We start from the raw sequence: 14,113 nt of genomic DNA, 5'->3' as shown, positions 1-14,113 counted from the left end.
GCGCGCTAAGTGTCCAGAGGGTCTTCTTCGCTTCCCGGGCACCCTGAACGGGAAGCGGGGTGTGGGGGAGCCGAGGGCAGGGTGGGAGCCCGGGGAGCCGAGCGGGTGCGGGCCCGGGAAGGGCGCCGGGTCAGGGGGGAGGAGAGGAGAGGAGGCCACACAGGGGCTTTCGGTTTCCTGGGGTCTGATTGGAGGTTGGCCCGATGAGTCGGAGCTGGGGGCGCGCCCATCTCCGCTGGCTCCTGCGAGAGCCGGCGGCTCGGCCCCTCCCCGGAGCCGCTTTGTCCCGGCTGACGGCGGCCGAGGTTGCGGGGAGGAGCGGGCGGGAGGCACGGAGCCGGGGACACACGGACCGCGAGACCGGAGGCGGGGCGCGCCGCGCACGGCCCCACGCCCAGGCCCGCGGGCACCGCGCCCGCCCCCACGCGCTCGCACCGGCGGGCAGGTGAGCAGGCAGCGCCGCGCCCGCAGTCACCGGCCCCGCGGACGCCGGAGCCGCCGCCTCAGCCCCTGCCGGCGCTTCGTGGACGCCCAGCAGGTCGGTTATGTAACCGCGCCGGCCCGCTCGCCCCTGCGCCCGGTCCAGCGGGGACTGCGCGCGGCGCCCCGGCCGTGGCTGAGGGCGCGGCGAGGGGCGGGCGAGCGCGGTGGGGTTCGGGGGCTGGGCAGGGGGGCGGCAGCCGCGGACGGAGGGGGTTCTGCTCCGGCTCTCAGTCCCCGCGGCGGCCGAGGGGACGGAGGTCTCCCTTGACCCCCCTCTAGAGGGCGCGGGTCTCTAAGAGCCCCTGCCCCATTCCTAGTGGCCCAAGGGCTCGCCTTCCTAGTAGCAGCAGCAGGTGCACCAGTAGAACAGCGAAGATGACGCCTGTGGCCCCCGGGACTGAGGTTTGGAGAGGGGGTGAGGGCAGGTGGACTGCACTCTGAGGGGAGGAAGAAAAGGGGAGAGAACGAGAAACTCCTTATCAGTGCTCCCAAAAAGTGCTGGAGAGGAGGAAGGTACTTGGAGGCACAGCGGGCTGGGAATTGTCCTGCCTGGGATTAGTGGGCATGGGTCATCTAAAAATAACTTCAAGTTTGAAAAGTGAAGTAGAAGGGAGTGCAGTGTGCTGAGTTTGCCTGCCTGTGGGATGCTTCGCTCTAGAAGTCACCAGAGGGAACAGGCAAATCCCAGCCGCCTGGTCTCACTGGTTTCCAGGGTGTCTCGGTTTGACTTTTAGTTAATGATTTATTCTCCAAGGCATTGCTGTCTTTTTCTTATCCCAGAATGAGTTATAGCAGGGTGCATGCTTTGAATCTTTCCTATTTTCTACATCATTGGGATAGAGGTGTTCAGTGGACATCTAATGAGTTCGTTACCAGAGCTATTTTTTTTTTTATTTTTTATTTTTGGTATGATTTTAGTAAAAACAACAGTTTCTGGGCTCCTTTTAACATACAGTCCCAGAACTGAAGGTGAAAGAAGGCTACGGCATTCCAGTCCACACTTCTTCCTTCCTTCAGCTAGAATCACATTTAACCTGTCACACAGAGGGTAGGCTTTAGGAAAAGTAGGACATTAAAAAAAAAATGCCACTCAACTTTCTCACGTATTACATCAACATCAAAACACAGGACAAATATATCACAGGCACAGGACAACACTTGCTAACTGGCCCTCTCCATTCTGGGGAAGCAGCGAAGTCGGAAAAGCTGAGAAGCTGGAAAGGATCAAGAAGCAGGTCAGCATTGACTGTAGAACAAGGCAGGGGAGTGAGCATTTGGCTGCTTTTCAGGCTGCCCATTGATTTTCTTTAGCCCTGGAGCTATTATCTTAAGTACAATCAGTCATTGCATTGAATTAGTCTAAAATGTGAGTTGCACTTTGCTTTCAAATCCCCTGCAAATCAAATCAGCATTTATTGAGCACCTACTACTCAAGTCCAGTCCACAGAATTTTGTGAGGGAAAAGTGTCCTCAAATAGAGCTATAGGATCCCAGGAGCTTTCAGAATGCCTTGTGTGTGCAGGTCCTGCAGAAGCCAACTAAATCTAGGAGGATGTGGCTCTCCCTCTCCATTGATGAACATTTAACAAGCGTAAGTGGGAACTCGAGAACTTTGCCATTTACAAGTTCCCATTACACTCTTTTGAAAGCTACTTACGTAATTGTTTGCAGTTAGTTATATATATTACGGAAAGTAGCTTTATTGAGATAGGTTTTGATAGTAACTGAGGTTTCGTTTTATTTCTTTGGGTAATTTTATTTCTTTGGGTACCATGCACTCAGTTTAATTTTTTTAAGTATTTATTTATTTGGGGAAGAAAGAGAGAGAGAGAGAGAGGGGGAGGGAATGAGAATGAGCGGGGCAGAGGCAGAGAGAGAGGGAGACGCAGAATCTGAAGCAGGCTCCAGGCTCCAAGCTGTCAGCACAGAGCCCGAAGTGGGGCTAGAACTCACGAACCTCGAGATCATGACCTGACTGAAGTCGGATGCTTAGCCGGCTGAGCCACTGAGGCGCCCCCATCCACTCAGGTTATTTAGCAGTTATTTGTTAAGCATCTACTGTGGGCCATGTAGGCCCTGTGCCAGGGGATAAAAGAATGAAGCCCAGGCATTTCAGAAATCAATCTAGCAGAAAAGAAGGATAAGAAAATAAGTGATAGTGATCCACATGGTGAATGGCTAGTGGAGATAGGAACAAGTTCATTGGAAGCCCAAAGAAGGAAGGGTGGAGGGAATCTGGAAGAGATTCCAGAAAAGCAGTGCACTTGGACTGCATTCCAGTAGGCAGCAGCAGCTTTTTTTTCTAGAGAAGGGGCCAGGTAGGTGTTCCACATCAAAGGCAAGTTTGTGTTCAAAGAACATTTAGGTTCTCTGAAATGAGGGGGTGGCAGGAGAGTTTGGGGGGTGTTTCAGTGAACCTGAGATGTGAATACACTCTACTGAGGAGGAGAAACTATGTAGCCTTTTTGAGGAGAAAAGATTTGATCTCATTTGAATTTTGCAAAAGTGACTTTGGAGGTCCTAAATAGGTGGTATCGCAAAGGGGAATGAGCTTAGATTTTAGACCACTGGAGTGATGTAAGCAAAAGAAGAAGAAGAAGGAGAAGGAGAAGAAGAAGAGGAAGAAGAAGAAGAAGAAGAAGAAGAAGAAGAAGAAGAAGAAGAGGAAAAATTAATTGTGCTTGAGCCAGGTAAGATAGAGAAAGAGAAGAGAGATCCTTAGAGAGCCATTTCAGAGGGAGAATTAGTAGTAGTAGGTCACCAAGTGGGTGGTGGTGTGGAAGGAGTTGATGTCTAGATGGATGGTCAGGTTTTTAACTAAGTTAGGAATTAGGCGAGAAGGATTAGATTTGAGAAGGATGAGGAATTTCAACTGAAATCTTTTCCTCTGAGATCAGGAAGAAAACAAGGATGCTCATTTGCCACATAGTGCTGGCAGCCAGAGTAATTAGGCATGAAAAATAAATGAAAGGCATCAAATAAGAAAGGAAGGAGTAAAACTGTCTCTATTTGCAGGTGACATATACATAGAAAGCTCTAGAGAGTCCACTAAAAAACTGTTAGCAGTAATAAACAAATTCAGTAAAGTTGTAAATATGAAATCAATAAGCAAAATAAGTTGCATTTCCATATGCTAATAATGAAGTATCAGAGAAATTAAAGAAACAATCTCATTTATAATTCTATCAAAAAGAATAAAATACCTAGGAATAAATTTCACCAAGGAGGTGAAAGATTTGTACACTGAAAACATTGATGAAAGAAACTGAAGAAGACACATAAATAGAGAGATAGTCCATGCTCATGGATTGCAAGAATTAAAATTGTGAAAATGTCCATACTACCCAAAGCAATCTACAGATTCCATGCAATCCCTATCAAAATACCAATGGCATTTTTCACAGAAATAGAACAAACAGTCCTAAAATTTGTATGGAACTACAAAAACTCCAAATAGCCAATGCAATCTCAAGAAAGAAGAACAAAGCAGGAGGCATCACACTTTCTGATTTTAAACTATGTTATAGAATTATGGTAACCAAAGCAGCATGGCATAAAAACAAACACATAAATCGGTGGAACAGAATAAAGATCTCAAAAATAAACTCACCTGTATGTGTTCAATTATTTTATGACAAAGGAACCAAAAATATACAATGAAGAAAGGATAGTCTCTGCCATAATGGTGTTGGGAAAATTGGATCACTGTATTACACCATACACAAAAATTAAGTCAAAGTGGATAAAAGGCTTGAATGTAAGATTTGAAGTCATGGAATTTCTGTAAGAAAATATAAGGGGTAATTTCCTTGACACTGGTCTTGGCAATGATTTCTTGGATTTGTCAACAAAAGCAAAAATAAACAAATGGGACTATATCAAACTAAAAACCTTCTTAATAAGAAAGGAAACCATCAACAAAATGAAAAGGCAACCCATGGAGTGGGAGAAACTATTTGTAAATCACTTATCTGATAAGAGTTCATATCCAAAGCATATGAAGAACACATACAACTCAATAACAAGAAAACAAAACAAAACAAAACAAAACCCCACAAACAATCCAATTAAAAAATGGACAAAGGATCTGAATATACACCTTTTTTCCAAAGAAGACATACAGCTGGCCATTAAGTACATGGAAAAGTGCACAACCTCACTAATTATCAGGGAAGTGAAAATCAAAACCACAATGAGATATTACCTTATACCTATTTAGAATGGCTACTATCAAAACAAAACAGAACAAAAAAACCAAGAGATAAGTATTGGCAGGGATGTGGGAACAAAGGTAATCCCTGTGCACTGCTGTTGGGAATATAATTGATGGGAATATAAATTGGTGTGACCACTATGGAAATAGTGTGGAAGTTCCTCAAAAAATTAAAAGTAGATCTATTATGTGATCCAACAATCCTACATCTGGAAATTTATTAGGAAATAAGTATAGGAAACAAATTCACTATCTTGAGAAAATATCTGTACCACTATGTTCATTACAGCATTATTTACAATAGCCAAGAGAGAGAGATAACCCAAGCGTCTGCTGATGAATGAATGGATAAAAGAAAGAAAAAATATATATTTTATATATATATATATATATATATATATATATATATATATATGAAAATATATGTATTTTATATATATATATAAGAAAATATATGTACTTTATATATAAAATAGAATATTATTTAGCCAAAGAAGGAAGAAAACCCTGTCATTTGCAACAACATGGATGGACCTTGAGGGTATCATGCTAATTAAAAAAGAGAAAGATCAGTATCGCGTGATCTGACTTCTATGTGGAATTTAAAACAAACCAAGCTCATAGATCTAGGGAACAGGTTTGTGGTCGCCAGAGAGTGGGCGATGGGAGGTGGGCAAAATGGGTGAAGGGGGTCAACAGGTACAAACTTCCAGTTATAAGATAAATAAGCCCTGGGTATGTAATGTATAGTGTGGCGATTATAGTTAATAATCCTGTACCGTATATTTGAAAGTTGCCTAGAGAGTAGATCTTAAAAGTTGTCATCATAAGAAAAAATATGTGTAACTAACTATGGGAGGTGATGGAAGTTAACTAAACTTATTGTGGCAATCACTCTGCAGTATATACAAATACCAAATCATTATGATGTACACCTAAAATAAATATAATACCTGTATTATATATCAATTGTATCTCCGTAAAACTGAGGCAAAAGGGTAGTAAATGGGAAAGAGTGGGTTTGAGAAAGATGGGGAAGTTTGACTTTATTTTTGTTTTTAATTTTTTTTTTAATGTTTATTTATTTTTGAGACAGAGAGAGACAGAGCATGAACAGGGGAGGGGCAGAGAGAGAGGGAGACACAGAATCTGAAACAGGCTCCAGGCTCTGAGCTGTCAGCACAGAGCCTGACCCGGGGCTCGAACTCACAGACTGTGAGATCATGACCTGAGCCGATGTCGGACGCTTAACCAACCGAGCCACCCAGGCGCCCCTGACTTTAAAGATCAAATGAAAATGCTCAGGAGGCACTTGTATTTTCAAAGGTAATTTCTTTATTCCTGGTGCCAACCTTCTACTCATTTTACCTTCATTCCTGAGACTGTCTAGGGCTGCCTTTAGAGAAGAGGTAGATGAATTTTTTTCAATTCAATTGTTTTAAAGTTTATTTATTTGAGAGAGAAAGAGCGTGTGTGCGCACAAATGGGGCAGGGGCAGACAGAGAGAGGGAGAGAGAGAATCCCCAGCAGGTTCCGCACTGTGAGTGAGGAGACTGATGCAGGGCTTGATGCTGGCTCGGTGCAGGGCTGTATGTAGGGCTCGAACTCATGAACCATGAGATCATGACCTGAGCTGAAGTCCAATGCTCAACTAACTAAGCCACCCAGGTGCCTTGAGGGAGATGAATTTGACTGCAGGAAGTTGTTTCTACCTACTTCCCCAAAAGTGAAAGTATGAACTGTCAATTACCTGAAAGAGTGGTGGTAATAACAGTAAAAATAATTTTAATGATAATGATATACCATTTATTGAGTGTTTATCCTGAGCACAGGGAGTTAGAGCTCTATATAAATTATCATATTTGCCCCACATGAAGCAGACACTATTGTTACTCTCATATAATTGATAAGAAACCCAAGGCAAAGGGTGGGTACCTTGTCTAGGCCACACAATTAATAAGAGGTACACACAGGCCTTGCCAGCACTTGGAATCACCATGTGAATTAATAACGTTGGAATAAGTCCTATTAGTCTGGAGTGTGTTTTTTACCCTATGTTTGAATATTTGTGGCTGATGCCGTAGAAGAGAACAGGACTCAGTCAGGAATTCTGGCTCTCATCTGGGCTCTACACCTGATTTGTGGTGTGACCTCTGCAAAGTCTCAGCCCCACTTAGGCTTTAGCTATTTTAAATCTGTATATTAATGGGAGAGGAGGTTGACCAGATGATCTCTAGATTCTTGACACTTGGAAGTCCTGCCACCCTGTCTCAGATTTTACCACTAGATTTTACTACTAGAGTCACTGATTTGGGTTAACATGATGCCTGCCTGGTCACTTTTAGAATAGGACTACTGCTACGACTTTTTTTTTTTTAATGTTTATTTATTTTTGAGAGAGAGACAGAGCGTGAGTCGACGAGGGGCAGAGGGAGAAGGAGACACAGAATCCAAGGCTCCAGGCTCCGAGCTGTCAGCAGAGTCCGTCGCGGGGCTCAGACTCACAAACTGTGAGATCATGACCTGAGCCGAGGTCGGACACTTAACCGACTGAGCCACCCAGGCGCCCCTACTCCTACTACTTTTCCTCCTTCTCCTCCTCCTCCTTAACAGTATAGTGATTCAGCAGTTCTGTACATTACTCAGTGCTCATGGAAAAGTGTGTTCCTAATCCCCTTGGCCTCTTTCACCCATCCCCCACCTACCTCCCCTCCGGCAACCAAGTTTGTTCTCTGTATTTAAGAGTCTGATTTTTGTCTTTTGTTTGTTCATTTGTTTTGTTTCTTAACTTCCGCGTATGAGTGAAGTCATACGGTATTGGTCTTTGACTTATTTCAGTTAGCATAATACCCTCTAGATCATCCATGTTGTTGCAGATGGCAAGGTCTCATTCTTCTTTTATGGCTGGGGAATATTCCGTTGTATGTACACCCCATTCTTCTTCATCACTTCGTCTACGGATGGACACTTGGGTTGCTTCCGTATCTTGGCTATTGTAAATAATGATGCAATAAATATAGGGGTGCAAATATCTTTTTGAATTAGGGTGTTTTTGTTTTCTTTGGGTAAATACCCAGTAATGGGAATCCCCACCAACAGTGCACAAGGGTTCCTTTTTCTCCACATCCTAGCCAACCCTTGTTGTTTCTTGTGTTTTTTTTTTAAATTTATTTTTAATGTTTATTTAGTTTTGAGAGAGAGAGAGAGAGACAGACAGACAGACAGAGTGTGAGTGGGGGAGGGGCAGAGAGAGGAGGAGATACAGAATCCGAAACAGGCTCCAGGCTCTGAGCTGTCAGCACAGAGCCCGACATGGGGCTCGAACTCACAAACCATGAGATCATGACCTGAGCCAAAGTCGGACGCTTAACCGACTGAGCCACCCAGGTGCCCCTCTTGTGTTTTTTTGTTTCAGCTATTCTGACAGATGTCAGGTGATATCTCACTGTGGTTTTGATTTGCATTTCCCTAATGATGAGTGATGTTGAGCATATTTTCATGTGTCTGCCGGTTATCTGTGTTGTCTAGAATAGAATAGGAGTACTTCTAAAAGGCCTAACTCAAATGATTTGATGTGAACTAGTCTATAGTGGAGGTGCTGACAAGGGTGTCTGATGTGGGGGGGCAGCCCAATTCAGTGAGGGGTAACCTGAATGAGCACTGAAGCAGAGGAATCTCCGTAGTCACTGATCAATTTCTTTATTTTAGACATGTTCCTTAAATTCTGAGACTTAGCTTGCTCATCTCTGAATAATTGGGGTGATTAATATACGTGTTACAAGACTGTTGTAAGAGGTGAAACAGATCACATAAAGCAGGCACTGTATACCAGACTCCCTCATTGAAAGGGCTCGGTAAATGGGGGTCCTCACCCCTCACACTCCCCTCCTCCACCCCGGGAACAGACATGCAGTAAAGGAATTATATAGAGTGTTTCTTAGGAAAAGCTCCTACCTCATAGTTTTGCTAAGGCCCACCTCTTCATGAGCATCACTTCTCTATCTTCGAAAGTAGTATAGGGGCACCTGGGTGGCTCAGTCGGTTGAGCTCTTGGTTTCAGCTCAGGTCATGATCCCGCGGTTGTGGGATAAAGCCCTGTGTTGGTCTCCAAGCTGAGTGTGGAGCCTGTTTGGGATTCTCTCTCTCTCTCTCTCTCTCTCTCTCTCTCGTTCCAATAAAAGTAGGAACGAAAGAAAGAAAGGGAAAGAAAGAACTCTATATCAGGAATATAAAAACACATAGCACATCAAAAACCTTTCAAGATGTGAATCTCAAAGTGTCCGTTAGTAAATAACCCTCTAACATATAAAGAAGTTTCAACATTCTGCAAAGTTTTAGGCTCTTCTTTTGTTACCTCATAAATAGGCTAGGATTACTGTAAAGAAATAGTATGCCTAACCCCATTATTATGGGATTATTATTGTGGCAGCAAATATATGGGCGACAGAATGACTTCCTGCTCTCTATGTGCTTGTGTGCCTGCTACCTACGCCTTTAAAATATTCACTGTCCTCGTGTCCTCTCTCTTATGTTATCAACCACCAGGTGTCATATGTTGTAGTTTAAATTAATTAATCAAGTTGAAGATTTTTTTTTTTTATAAGAAGCAGCCTTAAACTCAGCTGAAGCTGTTTTTAAGTCCCTTAAAAAGTGTATGATCATGAATGGTACTTTCTAGAAGTTAAAGAAAAGTTTCCAAAAATAGCTCAAACTTCCTGAAGTTCAGAATGCCCACAGAAAACATTTTCTGTAATTAATATGGAAAGGGATTTATTTTCATATCTGATCTCCCCACGCACAACTCACTTTGAAACAGGGATGAAACATGGGTTTCCTAAGCTTTGGAAAGTGTGCATAAGAAGACATTGTAAAGGGTAACAGTTACTGTTGGACAAAAGAATTGTGTACTTTGAACGTTGCATCCTAGTTTTTGTCACTTTTGCCTTAGTTCTTTGTGGGAATAATTGCTTTGTTGTTTCATGTACTTAAGAGATGCCTGCTACAAAATATTCTAGGTTCTTTGAGGGCATGGGCCATGTCCTAATACTCCTTTGCGGTGTTGGGGATAAAGCATAAAAAGCCTGGACTTGGCATGAAAAGGCCTGGATCCTCATCCTGGCGTTGTCACTTCCCAGCTATGTAACCTTGAGCTTCCCATTGACCTAGCCGTCATAGGAGCTGGCATTTGTTGAATGCTGCCCTTGTTCCAGACACTGCGCTCAGCACCCTGCATACGTTATCTCATTTAATCCTTACAACAACTCTACCATGGGGGTATTATCATCACTATTTACAGATGAGCACACCCTGAGGAGGAGGGGGAGCGAGCCACTCAGTATCCATTCTCTGAATTGCTATTTTCTTATCTGTCCAATTAGGAAAAGAACACTTGATCTGCCCACCTTCGAGTCGTGAAGGTGAAATGCTATGAGTCTGTGACTGTGCACTGAAAAATGCGATACCCTGTACAGATGTTAAGAATGATTGACACAGTGGGGGCCTCTCAGGAGATCAGTTATAGTTGGGCCCGGTATAGCCCCAGGTCTGTTTGGTGTATAAAATGCTTTTATAGAATGTATTAAAAAACTGTCTTTCCTTGTCTTGTTTATTGGCGGTTTGTTTATGGTGGCTGTTTTTTTTAAGGGTAACTTACTTGTTGTCAATACCGCCAAGACTTGACCAGCCTGGGCCAGGAGGAGGCTGAGGAGGCCATAGACGTGGGTCCTGCTGGTGAAAGGGGATGGGTGGAGAACGTGATTTACAGACAAGAGGTAACTGCCAGAGGAGTGTTTTAGTACAAACAGAGAAGGCTGAAAGTCAAAGCCAAGGTCGAGAAAGGCATAGGCATGATGTAGAGTACAAGAAATCGTCACCAGGGTTTAAGCATGAGCGACTGGTAGGACATGGAATCTGCTCATGAAGGCCACAAATACCCCCCCCAGTGTCTGTTGTCTGTCTACTTACTAGGAAAACTAGGCACCCTCTGGCCTGATTTTTTCTTTTCTTTTTTTTTCTTTTTTTCTTTTTTTAAACGTTTATTTACTTTTGAGGGAGAGAGAGAGCAGGAGTGGGGGAGGGGCAGAGAGAGAGAGGGAGACACAGAATCCAAATAAGGCTCCAGGCTCTGAGCTGCCAGCACAGAGCCTGATGTGGGGCTCGAACCCACAAACTGCAAGATCATGACCTGAGCTGAAGTCGGCCGCCTAACCGACTGAGCCACCCAGGCGCCCCAGCTGATTTTTTAATGGTTTCTTTTTCTTGGACATAGGTGCTTTTTATAAAACTTAAAAAAAATTTAAAACAGAATAGTATAAAAAAGAGACAATTAAAATCACATGTATTCTCATGAACAAGTGATAATTAGTATTAACATTTTGTTGTTATTTCCTTTCAGGCTTTTTATATGCCTATCTTGTGTAGAATTGGGAATCATACTATGTACAGAATTTTGCATTCTGTGCATTTCACCAAACATTTTAAATAACTTTTTTATGCAAAGTCAACAGACTTTGTGAACATTGTTTTCAGTATCTGCAGAGCATTCCCATGTATGATTTTACCAAATTCATTTACCTTCTCCCCTATTGTTGGACATTAAGCTGATCCTCAGTTAACCAAGGATCATGAATAAAGTTTGATGAACATCTTTGGTCATATTTTTTCTACTTTTTGGGTCATTTTCTAAGATAGATTGTTAGAAGTAGAATTACTGGCTCAAATAGACGGACCTTCTGAAGGCTTTCTCTGTGTTTTGACATCGTGTTTCATTATTTTTCTGGGAGGCTGCAGTAATTTAACATTCCCACAAGCAATGCATTAGAATGTAGGTCTCACTTCCGTCCTGCTTGTAAGCACCTTTCCGGTGGAAGTAAGGGTGATTGGTATTAGTGCTTTCCTGAGATAACTCTTACTCTGGATATGCACTTGCTTAACAGTGCTTCAAGGAGGTTGGGATTGTGTGTGTGTGTGTGTGTGTGTGTGTGCACGCGCACGCATATGGGAATTGAGAATGTGTGGGTGGGGATCTGGTAGATTTTACGTGCATAAGTGTGTATAGGAGAGCTGGCTATAGTGGATTCACTTTTCTCCCGGTGGTTCCATTATCGGGGGCTTGGCATTCGATGCCATGGGCCATGTGGGGCCAGAACACTGACAGCTGTCATTGCAGCCTGTTGAGCCACTGAAGCTCACTTAAACTAAGTGGAATAGGCAACTTCTATTTAAATGAGAACTGGTTCAGTTTGCCTTTAAATCCTGAAAAATATGCACAGTAAATTTGCATGTGTATTTGCTTTAGTTGGTTTTGACTGGTTCCCCTTCCACTTTGGCAGGGCCTTTGGGCAGGCTTCTGACAGGTATGTCTTTTCACCTTCTTTTGTATAAACAACTAGGATTTTCAATTAGAATCTTCTTAAAAATCACTTAACTGGTTATTATTCTAGAATTTTCATTTCATGATTATTCAGATTAGTCTTTCAAAAAAAGGCTTTGCATTCACTATTAGGCCATCATCAACTGTCTTGATTATATTGACCAGTTATTGAGATATTGAGATAAACAGCCAATTTGAATCATTTTCCCCCATGACGTTTTCTGAAAGACAGGCTAAATTAATGATTTATTTAAAAAATTTTTAATGTTTATTTATTTTTGAGAGAGAGAGAGAGAGAGAGAGAGAGCATGCGTGCAAGTGGGAGAGGAGCAGAGAGAGAGGGAGACACAGAATCTGAAGCAGGCTCCAGGCTCCCAGCTGTCAGCTGAGCCTAAAGAGGGGCTGGAACCCACGAGCTGTGAGATTATGGCCTGAGCCAAAAGTCAGATGCTTAACCGCTTAACCAACTGAGCCACCCAGGTGCCCCAATATAATTTATTTGTTTGATTTGACTTCTGCAGCTATTAAAGATAAAGGTCTAGTAATGGGGCCTCACTAGAAAAATCAAAGTCCAATTTGTACTTCCTTTCAAGGTTTAATAATTTGTCCAGAAAGAAATTATTTACTTGATTACAGGTATCGTATGAATTTTGAAATAGAAGATGGTAAATTCAGATAAATTAATGGTAGTTCAAGCAAAAATTTATATGCTCAAGAGCAAAGTCTCACTTGACAAGACAAGTGAAAGCAAAGTATTAATTCATGAATATGTTAATTTTTTCCTGCTGTGTTGCATTAATGACATTCATTTGATCTTTCATGATGTATGAACAACTGTTTATAAAAAGGCTAAATTTTGGTCAGGGATGATATCTTCAGCAACTGCTATATTATAAATATGTTTATTTGGTATCCTTTATTTTTTCATTTTTCTGTCTCTTGGTGATTTCTGTCTATACACGCTGTTGTTTAGCATTAAACTTCAAAAATTGACAAGGTGACATTTAGGTGAGGCTCTGAATTGAAGTATTTGCTCAGTCAGATTTTCAAGGCCTACCTTCTGACCTTGTGTCTAAGTGTCACAGCTCATGGAGCCCCACGGGGATTCTTGGCACCCTGGGATATCATGGGTGGGGAGAGGGGATTCCGCATTCTGGTCTCCAACTTCCCTGGGAGAGCCAGTGTGGCTCTGGTGGGCCAGGGAGGTTTTCATGGCCCCCACATGTGTGCAAACCCATTTGGAAAAGTTGCCTCCAGGAAGAGGTGAAATAAATGGTAAACCTGGACAGCTCGCCTCGGCTCCCCGAGGATGTTACTCTGATTCAAACCTGTAGCCCCTTCCTCAGGCTCTGTGAAAACTGTCCAGACCATGAAACCAGAAACTGAAGACATTAAGAAATTTAGAATGGCTCTAGATGGGCACAATCGCGTATTAGTGAAATTATTAATAGCTTACAGTGAGACATGGGACAGTCCACAGTGGTCCTGTGGGAAAACCCACATGCATGGTTTTTGCCTCTGTGGTGCTCGGCTTTTTCATGCTTCCTGTTATTAACCTAACCAGCTCCCGGGAGGCCACAAGGGCAGGTGCTGTAGGGGTGGCAATGTATTACTCATGAAATGGCCTTCAGGGTCTCCAAATGTGGAAATCTCCAAATGTAGCATGGCTCCTCATGAGGTTCTAGTTTTATTCTTTAAAATTGCTTTTTAAAATCTTACATTTAAGTATGACTATACTTATTGCAGAGGCTCTTGTCTTGGGAGAGAAGGCCCAACCCTGTACCACGCTTTCGGTGTTTCTTTGCACCTTTAATTTAACCTCTTTCCCCTGGTGTCATCATGTTCTCACAACCGTACGTGGCTATTGTCTTACAACTCAAGCCAAGGTGTGATACTGTGAGGACGTTTTTTTATCTGAACAAAATTAGAAGTACTTTAATGGATATTCATGAAAACCAATCCTAGGTATTTTCATGACAGTATACATTTCAAGGGCATTATCCTTTAGGGAAGAACATGCAAAAAATAATAAAGATCAAAGACCT

The 14,113-nt window shown here is 42.7% G+C and overlaps 1 protein-coding gene across 3 annotated transcripts in view; it reads left to right on the top strand.

Annotated features, from left to right (window-relative positions):
* Positions 1 to 265: 265 nt before the first annotated feature.
* RCAN2 (regulator of calcineurin 2) overlaps positions 266 to 14,113 on the top strand; it is a 274,292-nt gene continuing 260,444 nt past the window's right edge. The window contains exon 1 of one of the 3 annotated variants that reach the window (XM_058734153.1): positions 266 to 538. The gene's annotated coding sequence lies outside the window, so the exon portion shown is untranslated. The remainder of the gene's footprint in view (positions 539 to 14,113) is intronic. The other 2 variants (XM_058734151.1, XM_058734149.1) reach the window with 2 other exon arrangements.

The sequence above is a fragment of the Neofelis nebulosa genome, chromosome 6 (genome assembly GCF_028018385.1).
Source record: "Neofelis nebulosa isolate mNeoNeb1 chromosome 6, mNeoNeb1.pri, whole genome shotgun sequence".
In the NCBI taxonomy this organism is placed as follows: Eukaryota; Metazoa; Chordata; class Mammalia; order Carnivora; family Felidae; genus Neofelis; species Neofelis nebulosa.
This window is presented reverse-complemented; position numbering and strand designations above follow the sequence as displayed.